The sequence below is a fragment of the Anser cygnoides genome, chromosome 28 (genome assembly GCF_040182565.1).
Source record: "Anser cygnoides isolate HZ-2024a breed goose chromosome 28, Taihu_goose_T2T_genome, whole genome shotgun sequence".
In the NCBI taxonomy this organism is placed as follows: domain Eukaryota; kingdom Metazoa; phylum Chordata; class Aves; order Anseriformes; family Anatidae; genus Anser; species Anser cygnoides.
In genome coordinates this window covers 2,373,579-2,392,484 of record NC_089900.1, presented here as the reverse complement: position 1 = coordinate 2,392,484, position 18,906 = coordinate 2,373,579, and the positions used below count along the sequence as shown (strand labels likewise).

Here is an 18,906-nt window from a genome sequence, read left to right as displayed (position 1 = left end):
GGGTGGGCAGTGCCTGGAGCCCTACAGAGTGAGAGCTTGCCCAAGGTGGAGTCACCCATAGGAACAGTGCCAAATTTTGATGTCCCCAGGCAAACAAGAACTCAGTGCCTGTGGGATTCAGTGAGGGACCAGCATGCTCAAAGAAGGAAGGCTGGAGAGGGGTTCCTCTCATCCTCAGGGAAGTCCAGCTGCCTGGATCTATAAAATACCTGGAAACCCCTAGTGTCCTTGGAAATATTCCCTAGTCTTCCTGAGCATCTGCCACAGATATTGAATCCAGAGTGAGAGTATAGCAGCAGCGATCCCAATACAGATAGGTCTACTTCCCACCGTGTGCAGCACAGCCAGTGCGCAGCCCCATCTTGGGCACCACAGCATGCTTGGTCTGCTCATAGCACCACCAGCTCAGGGCCACATGGGGAGCATGGGGAGGTGGCCAGGAAGAGCTGGAGAGGAGAGAGGAGGCATGAGGAGAGATCAGATGGGAGCCGACCTTGACTAGAAGTTGCCTCAAATACTGGTGTTCATCTCATCCAAGACAAGGTCTGGACATATCCATTAATCCCTAAACCTAAATGCTACTCCCCACCCTGACAGGAATCCACTACTCTAATGTTTGTCCACAATATCCCTTGAAGCCAAACTTAGTCCATAGCCTTTTTCCATTACCCTTACACTCTTGCTCACCCTGATCCCTGCCCTTAACACTAGCATTAAAATGCTCTAGTTAGCCCTAGTCTTCTTACAGACCTAAACAAAACCCTAAACCACAGAGCTTGACCATACCCTAACCACAGACCTGACACCACAAGCAGAACACCAAACACTTCCACTAGATTTTGCTTAATCTCTAACCCAGAAAAGTGAGCTCTAGTCACTAATGCCATACATGAACAACTAACACCCAAAGCCCCCATTCCTGTGCATTAACCTCCTCACCTTCAACCCCTCTCCTGACCCTTAACTTTAGGCGCTTACCCCCTTGGCGCAGGGCAGGAGCCGTGAGGTTGCTGTGCAGTCACATGGCATTCAAAGATGAATGTGAGGGGCCGTGGATCTGATCAGCTCGTCAAACGCAAGGAGGAGATGGGTGGGAATGCTCTGACGAGCTCAGCTCTGCCTCAGGATCTCCTGCCCCAGCAGGAGGAATGTGGCTGTGGCAGTGACTGTGAGGTCACTTCTGTCTCTGCAGTTGATAGGGCAGCAATAGGAACATGTCACGGAAAGGGACTGTGAGGTCACTTCTGTCTGAAGTAGCTGACAGGTCACCCTCGACTTCTCCCTGGGATCTGCACTGTTCATCTGGCATCTGCCAGTGGCCCTGGTAGGCCAGCAGAAGGCACCTGGTTGGCATGCTGACTGTGGGATCCCCTCTGCCTCCATACCCAGGAGGACCCAGGCAGAAAGAAGGCCTGCATATGGGTTGTGCTGTCCCTTCTGCTTGAGTCCATGACTGGACAACAGGAGGCACAAGGCTTGGTTGTGTCCAGCCAAGAAGTTCAAGGCCAGCAACAGCTCCATTTCTTGGAAGATGCTGGTGAGGTGACTCCTCTCTGGTTGGTTGACAGGCAGCAAGTATGCTGATATGTTGGGATGCCTACTTTAGGAGAGTTTTCAACCTTGATGGAGTTTTCTTTGGTAGTAGGGAACAGCAGGAGGAAAAAAAAAAAAAACAGAAAAAAAGCAAAAAACACAGCTCAAAGTGCATCTCGGAAGGTTGGAAGTGGCCACGAGGAGGAAGAAATGTCCCCCACCATGACTTCATGTCCAAACTGATACTGGAACTTAAAGAAGTTATTGTTACAGCTAATTCATTTTCTGCTAGGAGAAATGACTCTGTTGTGAAGTGTGTGTGCCCAGGGGAGGGAGGGAAGCCCAGGGATTCCTTCAGGCTGTTTCCCAGCAGGTTCCCCTGCAGCCCCAGGGCCATGGGCAGGGAGCCTGGTGGGGGGCAGAGCAAGGGAGACCTTGGGCTGGGCCTCTGCTGCTGAGCTGCACTAACTCCTACCTCAGGGAAGCTGGGCTTCTCACATTCAGTAGTGTTCTGGTTTTGGGTTGTTTTGCTTCCATTGTACTCTCCTATTTGCAGATCTTCAGGGCCGTGCTGAGGATGCCCTCTGAGCAGGGGCGGCACAAAGCCTTTTCCACGTGCCTCCCTCACCTGGCCATGGTCTTTCTGTTTCTCAGCACTGGCATGTTTGCCTACCTGAAGCCCCCCTCCCTCTCCTCCCCGTCCCTGGATCTGGTGGTGGCAATTCTGTACTCAGTGGTGCCCCCGATATTCAACCCTTTCATCTACAGCATGAGAAACAAGGAGCTCAAGCGTGCTATCAGGAAAGTGATTACATGGATTTTTCTTAAGATTGATACATTTCTCCTCTTTCTCCACAAGTGACTTCCTTTGGTTTCCCTTGGAGGCTTGGTACTTACTTTCATTACCATGATATTATATTTATCTTCAGTGTCATTTCCATGTATTACTTTAGTAGAAAAAAAGTATTTTGTTCACCCCACTTCTCCCGAGGTATGAAATTGCTATTTTTTTTTTCTCTGGACATTTTTTTTGTCTACCTGGATGCCAGTACTCTCTCTTAGCATCTGCTTAATAAAATGGAATCTCCCCAGTGCACTGCCTGAAATCCTGTCTCTTCTTTCAAAGATGTTGCCAATAACATTGCTGAGCATGTTCCCCTCTGTCCTGGTTCCAGTTAGGACAGAGTTAATTTTTCCTCATAGTAGCTGGTAGGGTGTTATGTTTTGGAGTAGGATGAGAAGAACGCTGATAACATGCTGGTGTTTCAATTGTTGCAGAGCAGTGTTTACACCAGGCCAAGGACTTTTCGGCTTCTCGCTCTGTCCTGCCAGCGAGCAGGCTAGGGGTGCAGCAGGAGCTGGGAGGGGACAGACCCAGGGCAGCTGACCCCAACTGGCCAAAGGGGTATTCCATACCATCTGACGTCATGCTAAACAATATATAGGGGTGGCTGGCCGGGGTGGGGGGCCGGCTGCTCGGGGATAGGCTGGGCATCGGTCAGCGGGTGGTGAGCAATTGCATTGTGCATCACTTGTTTTCTTACACATTATTATTGTTAATACTATTATCATTATCACTATTATTATTATTGTTATTATTATATTCCTGTCTTAATAAACTGTCTTTATCTCAACTCACCGGCTTCACTTTCCCGTTTCTCTCCCCCATCCCAGAGAGGGAGGGGGGAGGGTGAGCGAACGGCTGTGTGGTGTTTAGCTGCCAGCCGGGTTAAACCACAACAGTCCGTTTGGCGCCCAACGTGGGGCCCGAAGGGTTGAGATATCGACAAATCTGACCAGAGTGTGTTAAACTAAAATTGGTATAAGTATTGGACCTGCTTAATAGTTGCTAGTCACGATGTTGATTGCCTTAATCTCCAGTCTGCTGTGCCTGTTTTCCAAACTGAGTTTTATAGCGTGTTATTTTATGTGCTCCCTGTTGCACTGTTTATCCTTTCCGGGCCCTGGTTTAAGATTGTTATGGTACTGTGCGGTGTAACAATGGCTTATGAAATGATGAAATATCTGGTCACGACTCTAACCTGGTATTTGTACTCAGCACTGACGTCGACTCTATACTTTGGAAACCATATCTCGGAAACTATTAGCAATTACACCTATTGCCTGTTTTCGTTAGGGAGCCAATCTGTGAAGGGGACAGGGGAAGACATGTTTCCCTACCTGTTCACTCTCCCTTTCTCCTTCACCACCCTCTTATCCCCCGAGCTAGTTACGGTGGTTCTCCGAGATGTTGAATATCCTTGGGATACTCAGACCAGCCTGCTCTTGTTGTTATGTCTCCTGAATGCGCTTCAGGTTTTGTTAAGGGTTAAACAACTACTTAGGAATCTCATCCGGAGATCTGTCTTGAGGCGGGATAGTTGCGAGTGGCAGGGAGTGTGGGAGGATATGGGCAGGTTTCTAGAGCAGTGGTCACCTCCAGTGTTTTGGACATTCACCCCTGAACAACTGCAAAATCCTAAAAAGCTGGCAGAATGCTTGAAAAAAAGGTGTCATGACTCTGGCAGTTCCAAAGTGACACAAATCACTGTAGCGTGCTGGGGTCTGGCTTGTGCCTATCGAGCTGCAATTGATGCTACTAGCAACCTAGCTCCAGCTCCTGCAGCCGCTCCAGCTCCTGCAGCCGCTCCAGCTCCAGCTCCTGCAGCCGCTCCAGCTCCTGCAGCCGCTCCAGCTCCAGCTCCCGCAGCCACTTCAGCCCCGGCAGCAGCTCCAGCTCCTGCAGCTGCTCCCACTCCTGTGTCTGGGTCAGAGAAACGAGCTGTAGCAGTGCAAGTTGACCCCGCAGAGGGTATTCCAACCCCTGTGGCAGACCCTGTGGCTGGGTCACAGAAACAAGCTGTAGCAGTGCAAGTTGACCCCGCAGAGGGTATTCCAACCCCTGTGGCAGACCCTGTGTCTGGGTCAGAGAAACGAGCTGTAGCAGTGCAAGTTGACCCCGCAGAGGGTATTCCAACCCCTGTGGCAGACCCTGTGGCTGGGTCAGAGAAACGAGCTGTAGCAGTGCAAGTTGCTCCTGTAGACAAGGTGAAAAAATGGTATAGAGACTCAGGTCGTTTAGAACGCAGACAGTCTTCTGCTAAGTCTGGGCATAGTGAAGACGAGGCTGGGCCATCAAAGGTGCAGGAGACTGAAGATGAGGATGGGGATGTCGAAAAATCAACAGTAACTACCCGGACTCTATACCAGCGTGAGCTACGAGATGTGCGAAAAGATTTTGGTCGCTGTATAGGTGAGCAGCTTGTCACCTGGCTGCTCCGGTGCTGGGACACCGGAGCCAATTATGTGGAATTAGAGGGCAAGGAAGACAGGCGGCTGGGATCCCTTGCTAGGGACGCATGTATTGACAAAGCAATTGGAGATGGAGCACGATCTCGCAGCCTCTGGAGGCGTCTCCTGTCAGCTGTGCAGGAAAGGTATCCCTTCAAGGAAGAACTTGTATGTCTACCAGGCAAATGGACCACCATGGAGAAGGGAATTCAGTACCTGAGGGAATTGGCCATACGGGAAGTAATTTATAAGGACCTAGACGACGCACAAACATCCGCAGATCCAGATGAAGTCCAGTGTACACAACCCATGTGGCGGAAGTTTGTACGGAGTGCACCATCATCATATGCCAGCTCATTGGCAATACTAACCTGGAAAGAGGAGGAGAATCCCCCAGTGAATGAAGTGACTAAAACACTCCGGCAGTACGAAGGAAATCTCTCCTCTTCCCTACAGGCCTGTGTCTCGGCTGTGGAGAAACTCTCTGAAGAGGTCCACCAACTTAAAGAGAATTTATCTTCCCCTCCACCTGAACGAACCAGTGTCCACCAGCTAAAAGAGAATACTTTGGAGAAACTTTCTGAAAAGATCCACCAACTTGAAGAGAGATTATTTTCCTCCCCACCTGTACAAACCAGTGTCTCAGCTATTAGGGGTAAACGTTCATCTATGCAAGGAAGACAATATGGTGGGCACACACACCGCGCCACCCTGGGGTTTTACCTACGTGACCATGGAGAGGACATGAGAAAATGGGATGGAAAATCTACTGCGACCCTAGAGGCACGGGTACGTGAATTGCAAAAGAAAACAATTGGGAAAAAGGGGTTCTCTGAAAAGTTTGCTGCTCCAACTTCCAGCAGGCAGTCCTTTAGACACAGAAACGAAGATTCTGACCAGGACTAGAGGGGCCCTGCCTCCAGCCAGGGGGAGGAAAGGGACAATCGAGTTTATTGGACTGTGTGGATTCGATGGCCTGGCACGTCAGACGCACAGAAGTATAAGGCTTTAGTAGACACCGGTGCACAATGTACTCTAATGCCATCAAGCTATAAAGGGCCAGAGCCCATCTGTATTTATGGTGTGATGGGGGGATCCCAGCAGTTAACTGTATTGGAGGCTGAAGTGAGTCTAACCGGTAATGAGTGGCAAAAGCACCGTATTGTGACTGGCCCAGATGCTCCGTGCATCCTTGGCATAGACTATCTTAGAAGAGGATATTTCAAGGACCCAGAAGGGTTCCGCTGGGCTTTTGGCATAGCTGCCTTGGAGACAGAGGACATTAAACAGTTGTCTACCTTGCCTGGTCTCTCAGAGGACCCTTCTGTTGTGGGGTTGCTGAGGGTTGAAGAACAGCAAGTGCCGATCGCTACCACAACTGTGCACCGGCGGCAATATCGCACCAACCGAGACTCCCTGAGTCCCATCCATAAGCTAATTCGTCAACTGGAGAGCCAAGGAGTGATCAGCAAGACTCATTCACCTTTTAATAGTCCCATATGGCCAGTGCGAAAGTCCAGTGGTGAGTGGAGACTAACAGTGGACTATCGTGGCCTGAACGAAGTCACGCCACCACTGAGTGCTGCAGTGCCGGACATGCTACAACTCCAGTATGAACTGGAATCAAAGGCAGCCAAGTGGTATGCCACAATTGATATCGCTAATGCATTTTTCTCCATCCCTCTAGCAGCACAGTGCAGGCCACAGTTTGCTTTCACTTGGAGGGGAGTCCAATATATTTGGAATAGGCTGCCCCAGGGGTGGAAACACAGCCCTACCATTTGCCATGGACTGATCCAGTCTGCGCTGGAACAGGGGGAAGCTCCTGAACACCTGCAGGACATCGATGACATCATTGTGTGGGGTGACACTGCAGAAGAAGTTTTCGAGAAAGGGAAGAAAATAGTCCAAATCCTTCTGAAGGCCGGTTTTGCCATAAAACAGAATAAAGTTAAAAGACCTGCACGAGAGATCCAGTTTTTAGGAATAAAATGGCAAGATGGACGTCGTCAAATCCCAATGGATGTGATCAACAAAATAACAGCTATGTCTCCACCAACTAGCAAAAAAGAAACACAAACTTTCCTAGGTGTCGTGGGGTTTTGGAGAATGCATATTCCAAATTACAGTCTGATTGTAAACCTGCTCTACCAAGTAACCCGTAAGAAGAATGCTTTTGAATGGGGCCCTGAGCAACGACAAGCCTTTGAACAAATTAAGCAGGAAATAGTTCATGCAGTAGCCCTCGGGCCAGTCCGAACAGGACCAGATGTAAAGAATGTGCTCTACACCGCAGCCGGGGAGAATGGTCCCACCTGGAGCCTCTGGCAGAAAGAACCTGGGGAAACTCGAGGTCGACCCCTGGGATTTTGGAGTCGGGGATACAGAGGATCTGAGGCCCGCTATACTCCAACTGAAAAGGAGATATTGGCAGCATATGAAGGAGTTCGATCTGCTTCGGAAGTGGTCGGTACTGAAGCGCAGCTCCTCCTGGCACCCCGACTGCCGGTACTAGGCTGGATGTTCAAAGGAAGGGTCCCCTCTACGCATCATGCAACTGATGCTACATGGAGCAAGTGGGTTGCACTGATTACTCAGCGGGCTCGAATAGGAAACCCCAGTCGCCCAGGAATCTTGGAGGTGATTATGGACTGGCCAGAAGGCAAATACTTTGGGATATCATCAGAGGAGGAGGTGGTTCGTGCTGAAGAAGCCCCACTGTACAACAAGCTACCGGAAAATGAGAAGAAATATGCCTTGTTCACTGATGGGTCCTGTCGTATTGTGGGAAAGCATCGGAGGTGGAAAGCTGCTGTATGGAGTCCTACACGACGAGTTGCAGAGGCTGCTGAGGGAGAAGGTGAATCGAGTCAGTTTGCAGAAGTGAAAGCCATTCAGCTGGCTTTAGATATTGCTGAACGAGAAAAGTGGCCAGTTCTCTATCTCTATACTGATTCATGGATGGTAGCAAATGCCCTGTGGGGGTGGTTACAGCAATGGAAGCAGAACAACTGGCAGCGCAGGGGCAAGCCCATCTGGGCTGCGGCATTGTGGCAAGATATTGCTGCCCGGGTAGAGAACCTGGTTGTAAAGGTACGCCATGTAGATGCTCATGTGCCCAAGAATCGGGCTACTGAAGAACATCAAAACAACCAGCAGGTGGATCAGGCTGCTAAGATTGAAGTGGCTCAGGTGGACCTGGACTGGCAACATAAAGGTGAATTATTTATAGCCCGATGGGCCCATGACACCTCAGGCCATCAAGGTAGAGATGCAACCTACAGATGGGCTCGTGATCGAGGGGTGGACCTGACCATGGACACTATAGCACAGGTTATTCATGATTGTGAAATATGTGCTGCAATCAAGCAAGCCAAACGGTCAAAACCTCTTTGGTATGGAGGATGATGGCTGAAATATAAATATGGAGAGGCCTGGCAGATTGATTACATCACACTCCCTCAAACCCGCAACGGCAAGCGCCACGTACTTACAGTGGTGGAAGCAACCACCGGATGGCTGGAAACATATCCTGTGCCCCATGCCACCGCCTGGAACACTATCCTGGGCCTTGAAAAGCAAGTCCTGTGGCGACATGGCACCCCAGAGAGAATTGAGTCAGACAACGGGACTCATTTCCGAAACAACCTTATAGACACTTGGGCCAAAGAACATGGTATTGAGTGGGTGTATCACATCCCCTATCATGCACCAGCCTCTGGAAAAGTTGAACGATACAATGGACTGTTGAAGACTACACTGAAAGCAATGGGTGCTGGGACATTCAAAAATTGGGATACACATTTGGCAAAGGCCACCTGGTTAGTCAATACTAGGGGATCTGCCAACCGAGCTGGACCTGCCCAATCAAACCTGTTACGCACTGTAGAAGGGGATAAAGTTCCTGTAGTGCACGTAAGAAACATGCTGGGTAAAACAGTCTGGGCTACTCCTGCCTCAGGAAAAGGCAAGCCCATTCGTGGAATTGCTTTTGCTCAGGGACCTGGATGCACTTGGTGGGTAATGCAAAAGAATGGGGAGGTCCGGTGTGTACCTCAAGGGGATTTAACACTGGGTGAGAATAGCCCATGAGTTGAATTGTAGTATGTTAATTATTATATAATACTGTGTGTCATCACTACCATGATTGCTATATATCATAGATGAAAATGGTGATTAATTAGAATGTATTGGAAAGAGTGTAACCTGAGCATGACATAAATGGTATGGAATAAGGGGTGGATATCTGTCCTGGTTTCAGTTAGGACAGAGTTAATTTTCCTCCTAGTAGCTAGTAGGGTGCTATATTTTGGATTAGGATGAGAAGAGCGCTGATAACATGCTGATGTTTCAATTGTTGCAGAGCAGTGCTTACACCAAGCCAAGGACTTTTCAGCTTCTCACTCTGTCCTGCCAGCGAGCAGGCTAGGGGTGCAGCAGGAGCTGGGAGGGGACAGACCCAGGACAGCTGACCCAAACTGGCCAAAGGGGTATTCCATACCATCTGACGTCATGCTAAACAATATATAGGGGTGGCTGGCCGGGGTGGGGGGGCCGGCTGCTCGGGAATAGGCTGGGCATCGGTCAGCGGGTGGTGAGCAATTCCATTGTGCATCACTTGTTTCATACACATTATTATTATTATTAATACTGTTAGCGTAGCAACCACATAACCACCAAGTGATTATATGAAGGTGCTTTATTCAGCGCTGGAAGCCGGGGCAGGTGCCCAAATCTGGCTTCCAGTCCCGTTACTTCCCAGCCGTTATTTATACATACAATATTGCGTCAGGTATACATATTCATTACAGGTTGCAACATCAGCCTCGCTTTTCATTCTAATTAGCTCCCCTCCCCTTTGCACATGCGTAGCGCACTCTGGTGGTCGTCCAGGTGGTCGTCCAGATGAAGTAAGGAGTCTTCCTCTCCGCTGAACTCTTTCACCTTTCTCACTCGACGCATGCTCCCTCTGCTCCTTGGTTCTGCTTCAACTCATTTCATCATCTCCAGGCCCTTATCCAAGGTCAGGTTGTACCTATTCCCTCCCGGGGTTCCCCTCCAACGATTCTTTTGATTGTTCAATGTACTCCCTAAGTTTCCAGTGTACATAGATTACTTGATAATGTAAGTACATTTAATGATATTTAATTATACCGTATGATCCATCACCTGAGAAACATTAATAGAACATCCATTCGATTCTCCCCAACACTAACATTTCCCCCCTTTGAAAATACTTCATACCAAGAGCAAGTATTTTCATTACTATTAGGTTGAATCAGGTTAATAGAGGTTAGTAAGTATAGCTTGATATAGAGATTAGTAAACATAAATCATAAATCACATAAACATAATCTTAACATATCTTCGTTAGTCTATTATCTTATTGATTCCTTCATACCTGCTTGTTAACGCTAGTATTATAGGATGGGGGTGGAGTAAGTGGGATAGGATGTTCTGGGTGATTCCCAGCAAGGACTCTCATTATTCAGCGATTCCATGCACTACTTCTAACTATTTTTCCTTTTACGCACGAGAACATTACTCCCATTGCAGCAAATACAATTAACAGCAGCACAATGCTTTGTAAGAGGGACTTGAGCCATCCTTCCAGATGAAGGCCTAGTCCCTCAAAAGTTGCTCCCAACCAATTTTGCTCAGTTTCTTGCTTTTCTTCCTCTAGCTCATGTTCCACCTGAGCTAGTTGGGATATGTCATTTTCCACATCTGTAGTTACATTTGGAATATGTACACAGCAATGGTCAATTCTGCCTTTCAAATATCCGCACACCCCATGCTCTTTTAACAAAAGCATGTCCAGAGCCATTCTGTTTTGCAGGGTCATTCTGGTTGTGGCCTGTAGTTGTAAATTTAAATCTTTGAACCCCTTCCTGGTCACCTTTGCCAACCTGTTTACTTGGCCCATTAAGCTATATATTATTTCCCTATTCCGGTATGTTGCTATTGGGGCAAATAGTGATTCTATCACCCATCCTATCCTGATTGCGGTTGAGGGATCTTGCCAATCATCATCTTGGTCTACCTCTCTTCTTATTCTAGTTTGCAATTTTATCGGACTCCCCTTAAAAGGAGATTTCTTCCAAAGCGGACACAAGGTGGGTAAGCCTAGTGTTATTTCTTTTGCCGGACCATCTAGTCCCAGGTGCGTTGTCCAGGTTCCATCATTAGCGGCCCATACGAAGTATCCCATACTCCGTATTGTTGAATATTTGCAATTTACCTTGATTCTCTTGTTGCTCTTCTGATTAGTTATGTTTCCGTTGACTCGCAGTCCCCTACATGCACATCCGGTTGCTAAAGCTATTTTTACTGGGAGTAAAGGTATGGTTTTCAGGTCCGTATCGCAGTTCAGTATCTGGGTGCAGTTCCACCACGGGATTGCCTTCACTCGTTCTCGACTACTGGTTTCCCTTTGATCTGCCATATATTCTTGGTCCCTTTGACTATCATTTCTTTCACCAGTCCATTGTATGCACCAGGGAGTATTTCCTCCATATTGATATCTCTGCAGTATGCTCATGGTCCATACGCTATCCCAGCCTTCTAATTCTCCTGATTCATTTACTTCTTCGCATACCCATTTAACTTTCTCTTGTGATTTTGTACGTTGCTCATCATACTCACACCATCCTAGTCGTCCGCTCATGGTGTTTAAATTTGTGAATTGATAGTTTCTTTTCTTTTCACATTCTGAGTAGTAGGCAACTATCCTCTCCCTATAATATCCCTCGACCTTCTCCGTTTTCACCGTCTTTTCTGCTCTACATTGAATTGTTTTATTCCGCTCAATTTGGGGCAATGAAGATGTTATTATGCCCCAAGGTATAGGGTCTCCTGCTGACTTGGGTACAGGTAAACAAGCAGTTACCTGACTCACATTCTGCATTATTGCAAAATCCCTAATCAAACCTATCATCAGATTTTCTTCTCGATTCCTTACTACCCATGGCATTCCTGGTGTTGTAGGCTGAATTGATCTTTTCCTTCTGGCTCTACTGTTACCCTGTAACCTACAACAATGACCAGGCCTAATTTCATAGCCCTCTTTTCTTCTCAAATTCTCACCGATTCTTACCAAGCACCTATACTTTCCTTGGTCTTCAAGAGTCAGGTTCCGGGAGTGCAGCTTTACGCCTCCTTCTTTCCCTTGACACTTTTCATTTACCCACCTTTTCCTTTTCCAGCGTTCCCATAATCCCTCATGCCCGCCCTTGTTGTAAATCGCATCGGGGTCTTGCGGGGGGTCTCGAGTCTTTTCCTGTATAATCCGGGCTTTAGACAGATCTATCGGGGAATCACTTTTGACCCTGCAAATCAGAGTGGCATTATTTCCAACATATGTGGTCTTATTCTCTTTCTTCTGAGGTATTTTCAGAGAAGCAGCATTTATCTCGCCATAATACGATAGTACCCACCAACCCCCAAACACTCCCAAAATTTGATAAACAATCATATCAAATACTCTGAATCTTTAACTTTGTAGGGCCCAGTGGTTGCGCCTCCCACAGTCTCGGTACTCGTTTTACTCGAGTATAATGTATCCAGGTATCTACCCCTTCCACCTTAACAGCGGTGAAGGTTACCAGTAGAACTTGGTAAGGTCCGTCCCACCGTTCTTTCAAGGGTTCCTCGTTCCAATTTTTAATGTAGACTTTGTCTCCTGGCTGTATATCATGCACTGGGTTCTCCAAGGCCAGGGGTCGGTTCCACACCAGAACGCTGTGTAGTCGAGCTAAAGTTTTACCAAGGGATAGAACATAGTTATATATATCCTGTTTACCGGTAACATGCATATTTGGGTTCGGTTCAGGAGACTCGTAAGGTTTTCCATACATGATTTCATAAGGACTTACTGACATCCCACTTCTTGGCTTTATTCTAATTCTTAGCAAAGCTATCGGTAAGGCCTGTGGCCACTGTATCTTAGTCTCCTGACAGATTTTGCTTAATTGTCCTTTTAAAGTTTGGTTCATCCTCTCTACTTGACCACTAGATTGAGGCCTCCATGGGGTATGTAAGTTCCAGGTAATTCCTAGTAACCTACTAACCTCCTTAACCACATTAGCAGTGAAATGTGGTCCCCTGTCTGAAGAAATACCCAGTGGTACACCAAATCTAGGGACTATTTCCCGTAGTAACCATTTTACCGTTTCTTTAGCTTGGTTGGTTCGACAGGGAAGGGCCTCTGGCCATCCTGAAAAAGTATCAACCCCTACCAATAGGTATTTATAACCTCTTGCTTTAGGCAGTTCCACGAAATCTATTTGCCAGTAATCTCCAGGCTCTATTCCAGCTCTAATTCTCCCCATCTCAGCATGTTTCCTTGCTACCGGGTTATTCTTTAAGCAAAGCTCACATTTTGACATTACTGATTTTGCCATTGTTAACATGTGTACCGAGATGACACCTCGTTTCAAATAGGTCACCATTGCTTCTGCACCCCAGTGACATTCGTTATGTTTTATTTGTAAAATTTCTCGCATTATTATAGGAGGCACTATGAGTTGTCCTGTCGTAGTCACATACCACCCGTCAGGATTCTTCTGGGCCTTCATCAAATTTGCAAGTCTCTCATCTTCCGCGGAATACCTTGGGTTTTTAGGTAATTTGAAACAAGAGAGGCCTACCTTCAATGGAATTAGAGCCATTACTTTCCGTACTTCATGCGCGACCTTCCGGGCCGTCAAATCTGCCAATCTGTTACCTTCTGCAATCTCTGACATCCCTCCTTGATGAGCTTTACAATGCATTATGGCCACCTGTTGGGGTTTCTGTACAGCTGTTATTAATTTCAATATTTCTTCCTGATATTTTATATTAGTCCCTTGTGAGGATAGCATTCCCCTTTCTTTCCATAATGCCCCATGTACGTGGACTACCCCGAATGCATATTTTGAATCTGTCCAAATATTCACATTCTTACCCTCGCTTAGTTCCAGGGCCCGCGTCAGGGCGACTATTTCTGCTCGTTGGGCTGAAGTCCCCGGAGGTAGGGAATTTGCCTCGATCACTACCTTTGATGTAGTTACTGCGTATCCTGCATAACGAGTCCCATTTTCCACGAAGCTGCTTCCATCCGTGAAAAGTTCCCAATCTGGTCTCTCCAGAGGCTGATCTTTTAAGTCTGTTCTGCTGGCATAGGTATGTTCGATGATCTCCACGCAATCATGACTGAGGTCTCCTTCCTCCGCAGTTGTTCCTAGAAACACTGCTGGGTTCAATAGGTTAGTAGTTCTTAAGATTACATCATCTTGCTCAGTTAATATAGCTTGATATTTCATCACTCGGCTGGGCGATAGCCAATGGCCCCCCTTTTGCTCCAATACCGTAGTCACCATATGTGGCACGAACACTTCAATTCGTTTCCCTAATGTGAGCTTCCTGGCTTCCTGTATTAAAAGGACTGTGGCTGCCACGGCCCTTAAACACGAGGGCCATCCGGCGCTTACCGCATCCAATTGTTTAGAAAAATACCCCACAGGTCTTTTCCAGCTCCCAAGTCGCTGGGTCAGTACTCCTAATGCCAATCGTTGTCTCTCATGCACAAACAGCTGAAAGTCCTTTGATAAGTCCGGCAAGCCCAAGGCAGGCGCCTTTATCAGGGCTTCTTTTAATTTCTTAAAGGCCTCTTGTTGTGGCTTTCCCCAGGTAAATGTACAGGCCTTTTGGGTTTCATAGAGGGGCTTTGCTATGAGTCCATAGTCCATTACCCACAGTCTACACCACCCGGCCATACCTAGGAAAGCCCGTAGTTCGTGCAGATTTCGCGGCTCGGGGATTTCACAAATAGCTTGTATTCGGTTAACTCCCAATTTTCTTTGTCCTTGAGAAATTTCACATCCCAAATAAATTACTGTTGTGCACGCGATTTGTGCCTTTTGTTTAGAAACCTTGTACCCATTTAGTCCCAATTGATTCAAAATATCAATAGTTACCTGAACACATTCTGACTCTCCTTCGGTAGCTATTAATATATCGTCCGCATATTGTAGCAGCAAGTATCGGTCCTTTGGTACCTGAATCTGTTCTTGGTTAATCCAGTCTTCTATTTCTTTAGCTAGTTGACTGCCGAAGAGGGTCGGGCTATTCTTGAATCCTTGAGGCAACCTTGTCCAGGTTAGTTGCATCTTTCGTCCGTTCCGTGGATTTTCCCATTCAAAAGCAAAAAGCTTTCTACTTTCCTTGTCAATGGGTATGCAGAAGAAGGCGTCTTTTAAATCAATTACCGTAAACCACTTATATTTCTCTTTTACAGATGTTAACAATGTATAAGGATTAGCCACCACTGGGTGAATATCTTTTGTTATTTCGTTTATTGCCCTAAGGTCCTGCACTAGCCTGTATTCCCCATTAGGTTTCTTTACTGGGAAAATTGGGGTATTATATTCAGATTTGCATTCCTCCAGAATGTGGTAGCTAAGAAATTTATCTATAATCTTTACTATCCCTAGCCTAGCTTCTAGCTTCAACGGGTACTGTTTAATCCGTACCGGTCGGGCCCCTTCCTTAAGTTCAATTTTTACTGGCTGGGCTAGTTTTGATTTTCCAGGCACGTCCGTTTCCCAAACAGCAGGCATTACTGCATTTTCTACCTCTTTTGGTATATGAGGAACAGCCTTCTCTTTAATCATTAATATTTGTCCCACTTTTGATTCCGGGATTCTCATAATCAATTCTCCATCTTCAAACATTATGGTAGCGTTTAGTTTAGTTAGCAAATCCCGTCCCAAAAGAGGAATAGGGCACTCTGGTACATATAAAAATTCATGCGTAATTTCTTTGCCTCCAAACCGTAAATCAAGGGGTTGTAAGAACGGCCGTATTTCCTCCTTCCCGGTGACACCTACAATAGTAGTCTTCTTTTCCCCTATTTTACCACTTAATCTATTGAGCACTGAATATGTGGCCCCTGTATCAATTAGAAATTTTACTTCCTTATTTCCTATTTGAATTTTTACCAAGGGCTCTTTAGTTTCTACTACCGGATCTCCTAGTCAGCTGCTATACTCCCCCAGAACCATCGCCCTAGCTGCTTCTTGGTTTCGGAACAAATTTCCCCCACCAATAGTCAGCTGTCCACGGAGAGGGCACTCGTTTTTCCAATGACCCTCCTCCTTACAATGGGCACATTGGTTAAGACCCAGCCGGTTTCCCTCTGAGCTCGGGTAGCCTCTCCTCGTTCCTCTACCTCGACCGTTAATATTTCCTCTTCCCCTGCCCCTTAGATGTTCTCTCCCTTGAATTACTGCTAATAAATTCTGTTGTTGCCTTTTTGTTGTTTCCTTTTCTCTGTTATTATACACTTTCCAGGCTATTTCCAACAGCCTATCCAAATTTCTCAAATCTGCACCTTCTAACTTTTGCAATTTCTTCCTAATATCCTCTTGGGCTTGTCCCAAGAAAATGAGTGCTAATTGAGCTTTAGCTTGCTCAGTCTCTACGTCTAAATCTGTATATTTCTTAGCAGTTTCTTTCAATCTCTCTAAAAAGGCGGAAGGTGATTCCGCTTTTTCTTGCCTGACATTATACAATTTTGACCAATTTATGGTCCGGGGCATGGCATTCTGTACCCCGATTTGTACCCAATCTTGATATCTCTTCAGCCTCCTTATTCCATCCCCTGAGTTATAATCCCATTGGGGATCCTCGGTGGGGAAGTTTTGATCTAGATTTCCAAGCACTAATCCATTACGTATATCTTCTCGGGCTCTCTCTCTGGCTGCCCGTAATACCATGTCCTTTTCTGTTGAATCCATCAAAGTATCCAGGATCACCTGGAGATCATCCCAATCGGGATTTTGGGTTTTAATTATCATTTTCATTATCCTAGCTACTTTATCTGGGTTTTCCCTGTAGGTGCCGGCTGCTTGCTTCCATATCATTAAATCCCCAGCTGAAAAAGGCACCTTGACATATACCGGTCCTTCTGTCCCCACTCCTTGCCTGAGGGGAGCGATTATTTTCCCTCCCTCTTCATTTATAGTTTCCCCTGCCCTTCGCTGTTGCCTGGTCCTATGTGACACAGGGGAGGCTAAAGTCGGGGATTCTCCATCACTACTGCTATCTTCCTTTTCTCTTTTCCCTCCCTGTCCTGGCTCTTCCGGCGGAGCCGACGGCGCAACTTCCAAATCAATATTTCCATTATTCATTTCCCCATAATACTTATTATTCTCTATTGCCTGATGCTGTATACAGCGTCCCTCCTTAGTACATGCACAACAACGTTCCTCAGTTGAAACCTCAAGCACCATTATTCCACAAGCATGCTGCCATTCAGGCTTTCGGCGCAAATAAAAGAATAATTCCACATACGGCAGTTCATCATATTTTCCTTCCCGCTTACAAAATAGCATCAATTGTAAAATTGTATTATATTGCAATGTCCCATTCTCAGGCCAAGTTTCTTGGTCCTCTAGTTTATACTGTGGCCACCAAATGTTACAATAATCAATCAGCTTTCCTTTCCGCATTTCTTGACCAAAACCTCCCTCTTTCCAGTGTGCTAGCAAACACCCCAGCGGGGATGTCCGCGGGATAGGTACATCTTTTCCCAGAATTTCTTTAATCTTTTTCATTTTGAGCTTATGATACGGACCCAAAAGCTGCTGGAGCAGCAACACACTCTCCCGGAAGCTGCCGGAGCAGCAACACACTCTCCCGAAAGCTGCCGGAGCAGCAACACACTCTCCCGAAAGCTGCCGGAGCAGCAACAGCACACTTTCCAGAAGCTGCCGGAGCAGCAGCGTGCTTTCCCAAAAGCTGCCGGAGCAGCAGCGTGCTTTCCCAAAAGCTGCCGGAGCAGCAGCAGCACGCTTTCTACATACCAATAATACCAGGTGCTGACCCTTCAGCACAAACCAATACAATCACCAATGCCGAACCTGCAGAGCTTTCGCTCTGTCTAACGGACGGCGCCTAGGCTTACCCCGGGAGGTCCCTGCCCAACCGAGCGTGGCTTTCGCCGCGTCTGACCGGCAGGCTTTCCCAACCAAATCGGTACCGAATACCCAAAGTTGAAAGCACCTTTGCTTACCGCTCCAGTGGTACGTCGTGAGCAGCGGAGGTCGGTCGTGGTCGACTGCTCCCCGAGAATCCCTCGGTGCCGGCTGGAGCGAAACCGAGACACGATCCGCCTCAGCAGTGCCCACGCAGTCCCATCTGGGTCGCCAAAATGTTAGCGTAGCAACCACATAACCACCAAGTGATTATATGAAGGTGCTTTATTCAGCGCTGGAAGCCGGGGCAGGTGCCCAAATCTGGCTTCCAGTCCCGTTACTTCCCAGCCGTTATTTATACATACAATATTGCGTCAGGTATACATATTCATTACAGGTTGCAACATCAGCCTCGCTTTTCATTCTAATTAGCTCCCCTCCCCTTTGCACATGCGTAGCGCACTCTGGTGGTCGTCCAGGTGGTCGTCCAGATGAAGTAAGGAGTCTTCCTCTCCGCTGAACTCTTTCACCTTTCTCACTCGACGCATGCTCCCTCTGCTCCTTGGTTCTGCTTCAACTCATTTCATCATCTCCAGGCCCTTATCCAAGGTCAGGTTGTACCTATTCCCTCCCGGGGTTCCCCTCCAACGATTCTTTTGATTGTTCAATGTACTCCCTAAGTTTCCAGTGTACATAGATTACTTGATAATGTAAGTACATTTAATGATATTTAATTATACCGTATGATCCATCACCTGAGAAACATTAATAGAACATCCATTCGATTCTCCCCAACACTAACAATACTATTATCATTATTATTGTTATTATTATATTCCTGTCTTAATAAACTGTCTTTATCTCAACTCACCGGCTTCACTTTCCCGTTTCTCTCCCCCATCCCAGAGAGGGAGGGGGGAGGGTGAGCGAACGGCTGTGTGGTGTTTAGCTGCCAGCCGGGTTAAACCACAACACCTGTCTTAAATTCTGCAGGGATTTGTTTGGTTTTCTTTTTCTTTTTCCCCATGTGATAATGTTTTCCACAAAGAAATGCTGTTCTTCATCCTGTTGTACTCAAGTACCAACATATCATAGAATCATAGAATGGCCAGGGTTGAAAAGGACC

The 18,906-nt window shown here is 46.9% G+C and overlaps 1 long non-coding RNA gene across 1 annotated transcript; it reads right to left on the bottom strand.

Moving 5' to 3' along the window:
• Nucleotides 1-9,508: 9,508 nt before the first annotated feature.
• Nucleotides 9,509-18,578, bottom strand: LOC136787262 (uncharacterized). Its single transcript, XR_010826866.1, has 2 exons — nucleotides 17,879-18,578; nucleotides 9,509-12,577 (listed from the first exon to the last, which is right to left on the bottom strand). It is a non-coding gene; the product is annotated as an uncharacterized lncRNA (long non-coding RNA).
• Nucleotides 18,579-18,906: the final 328 nt, after the last annotated feature.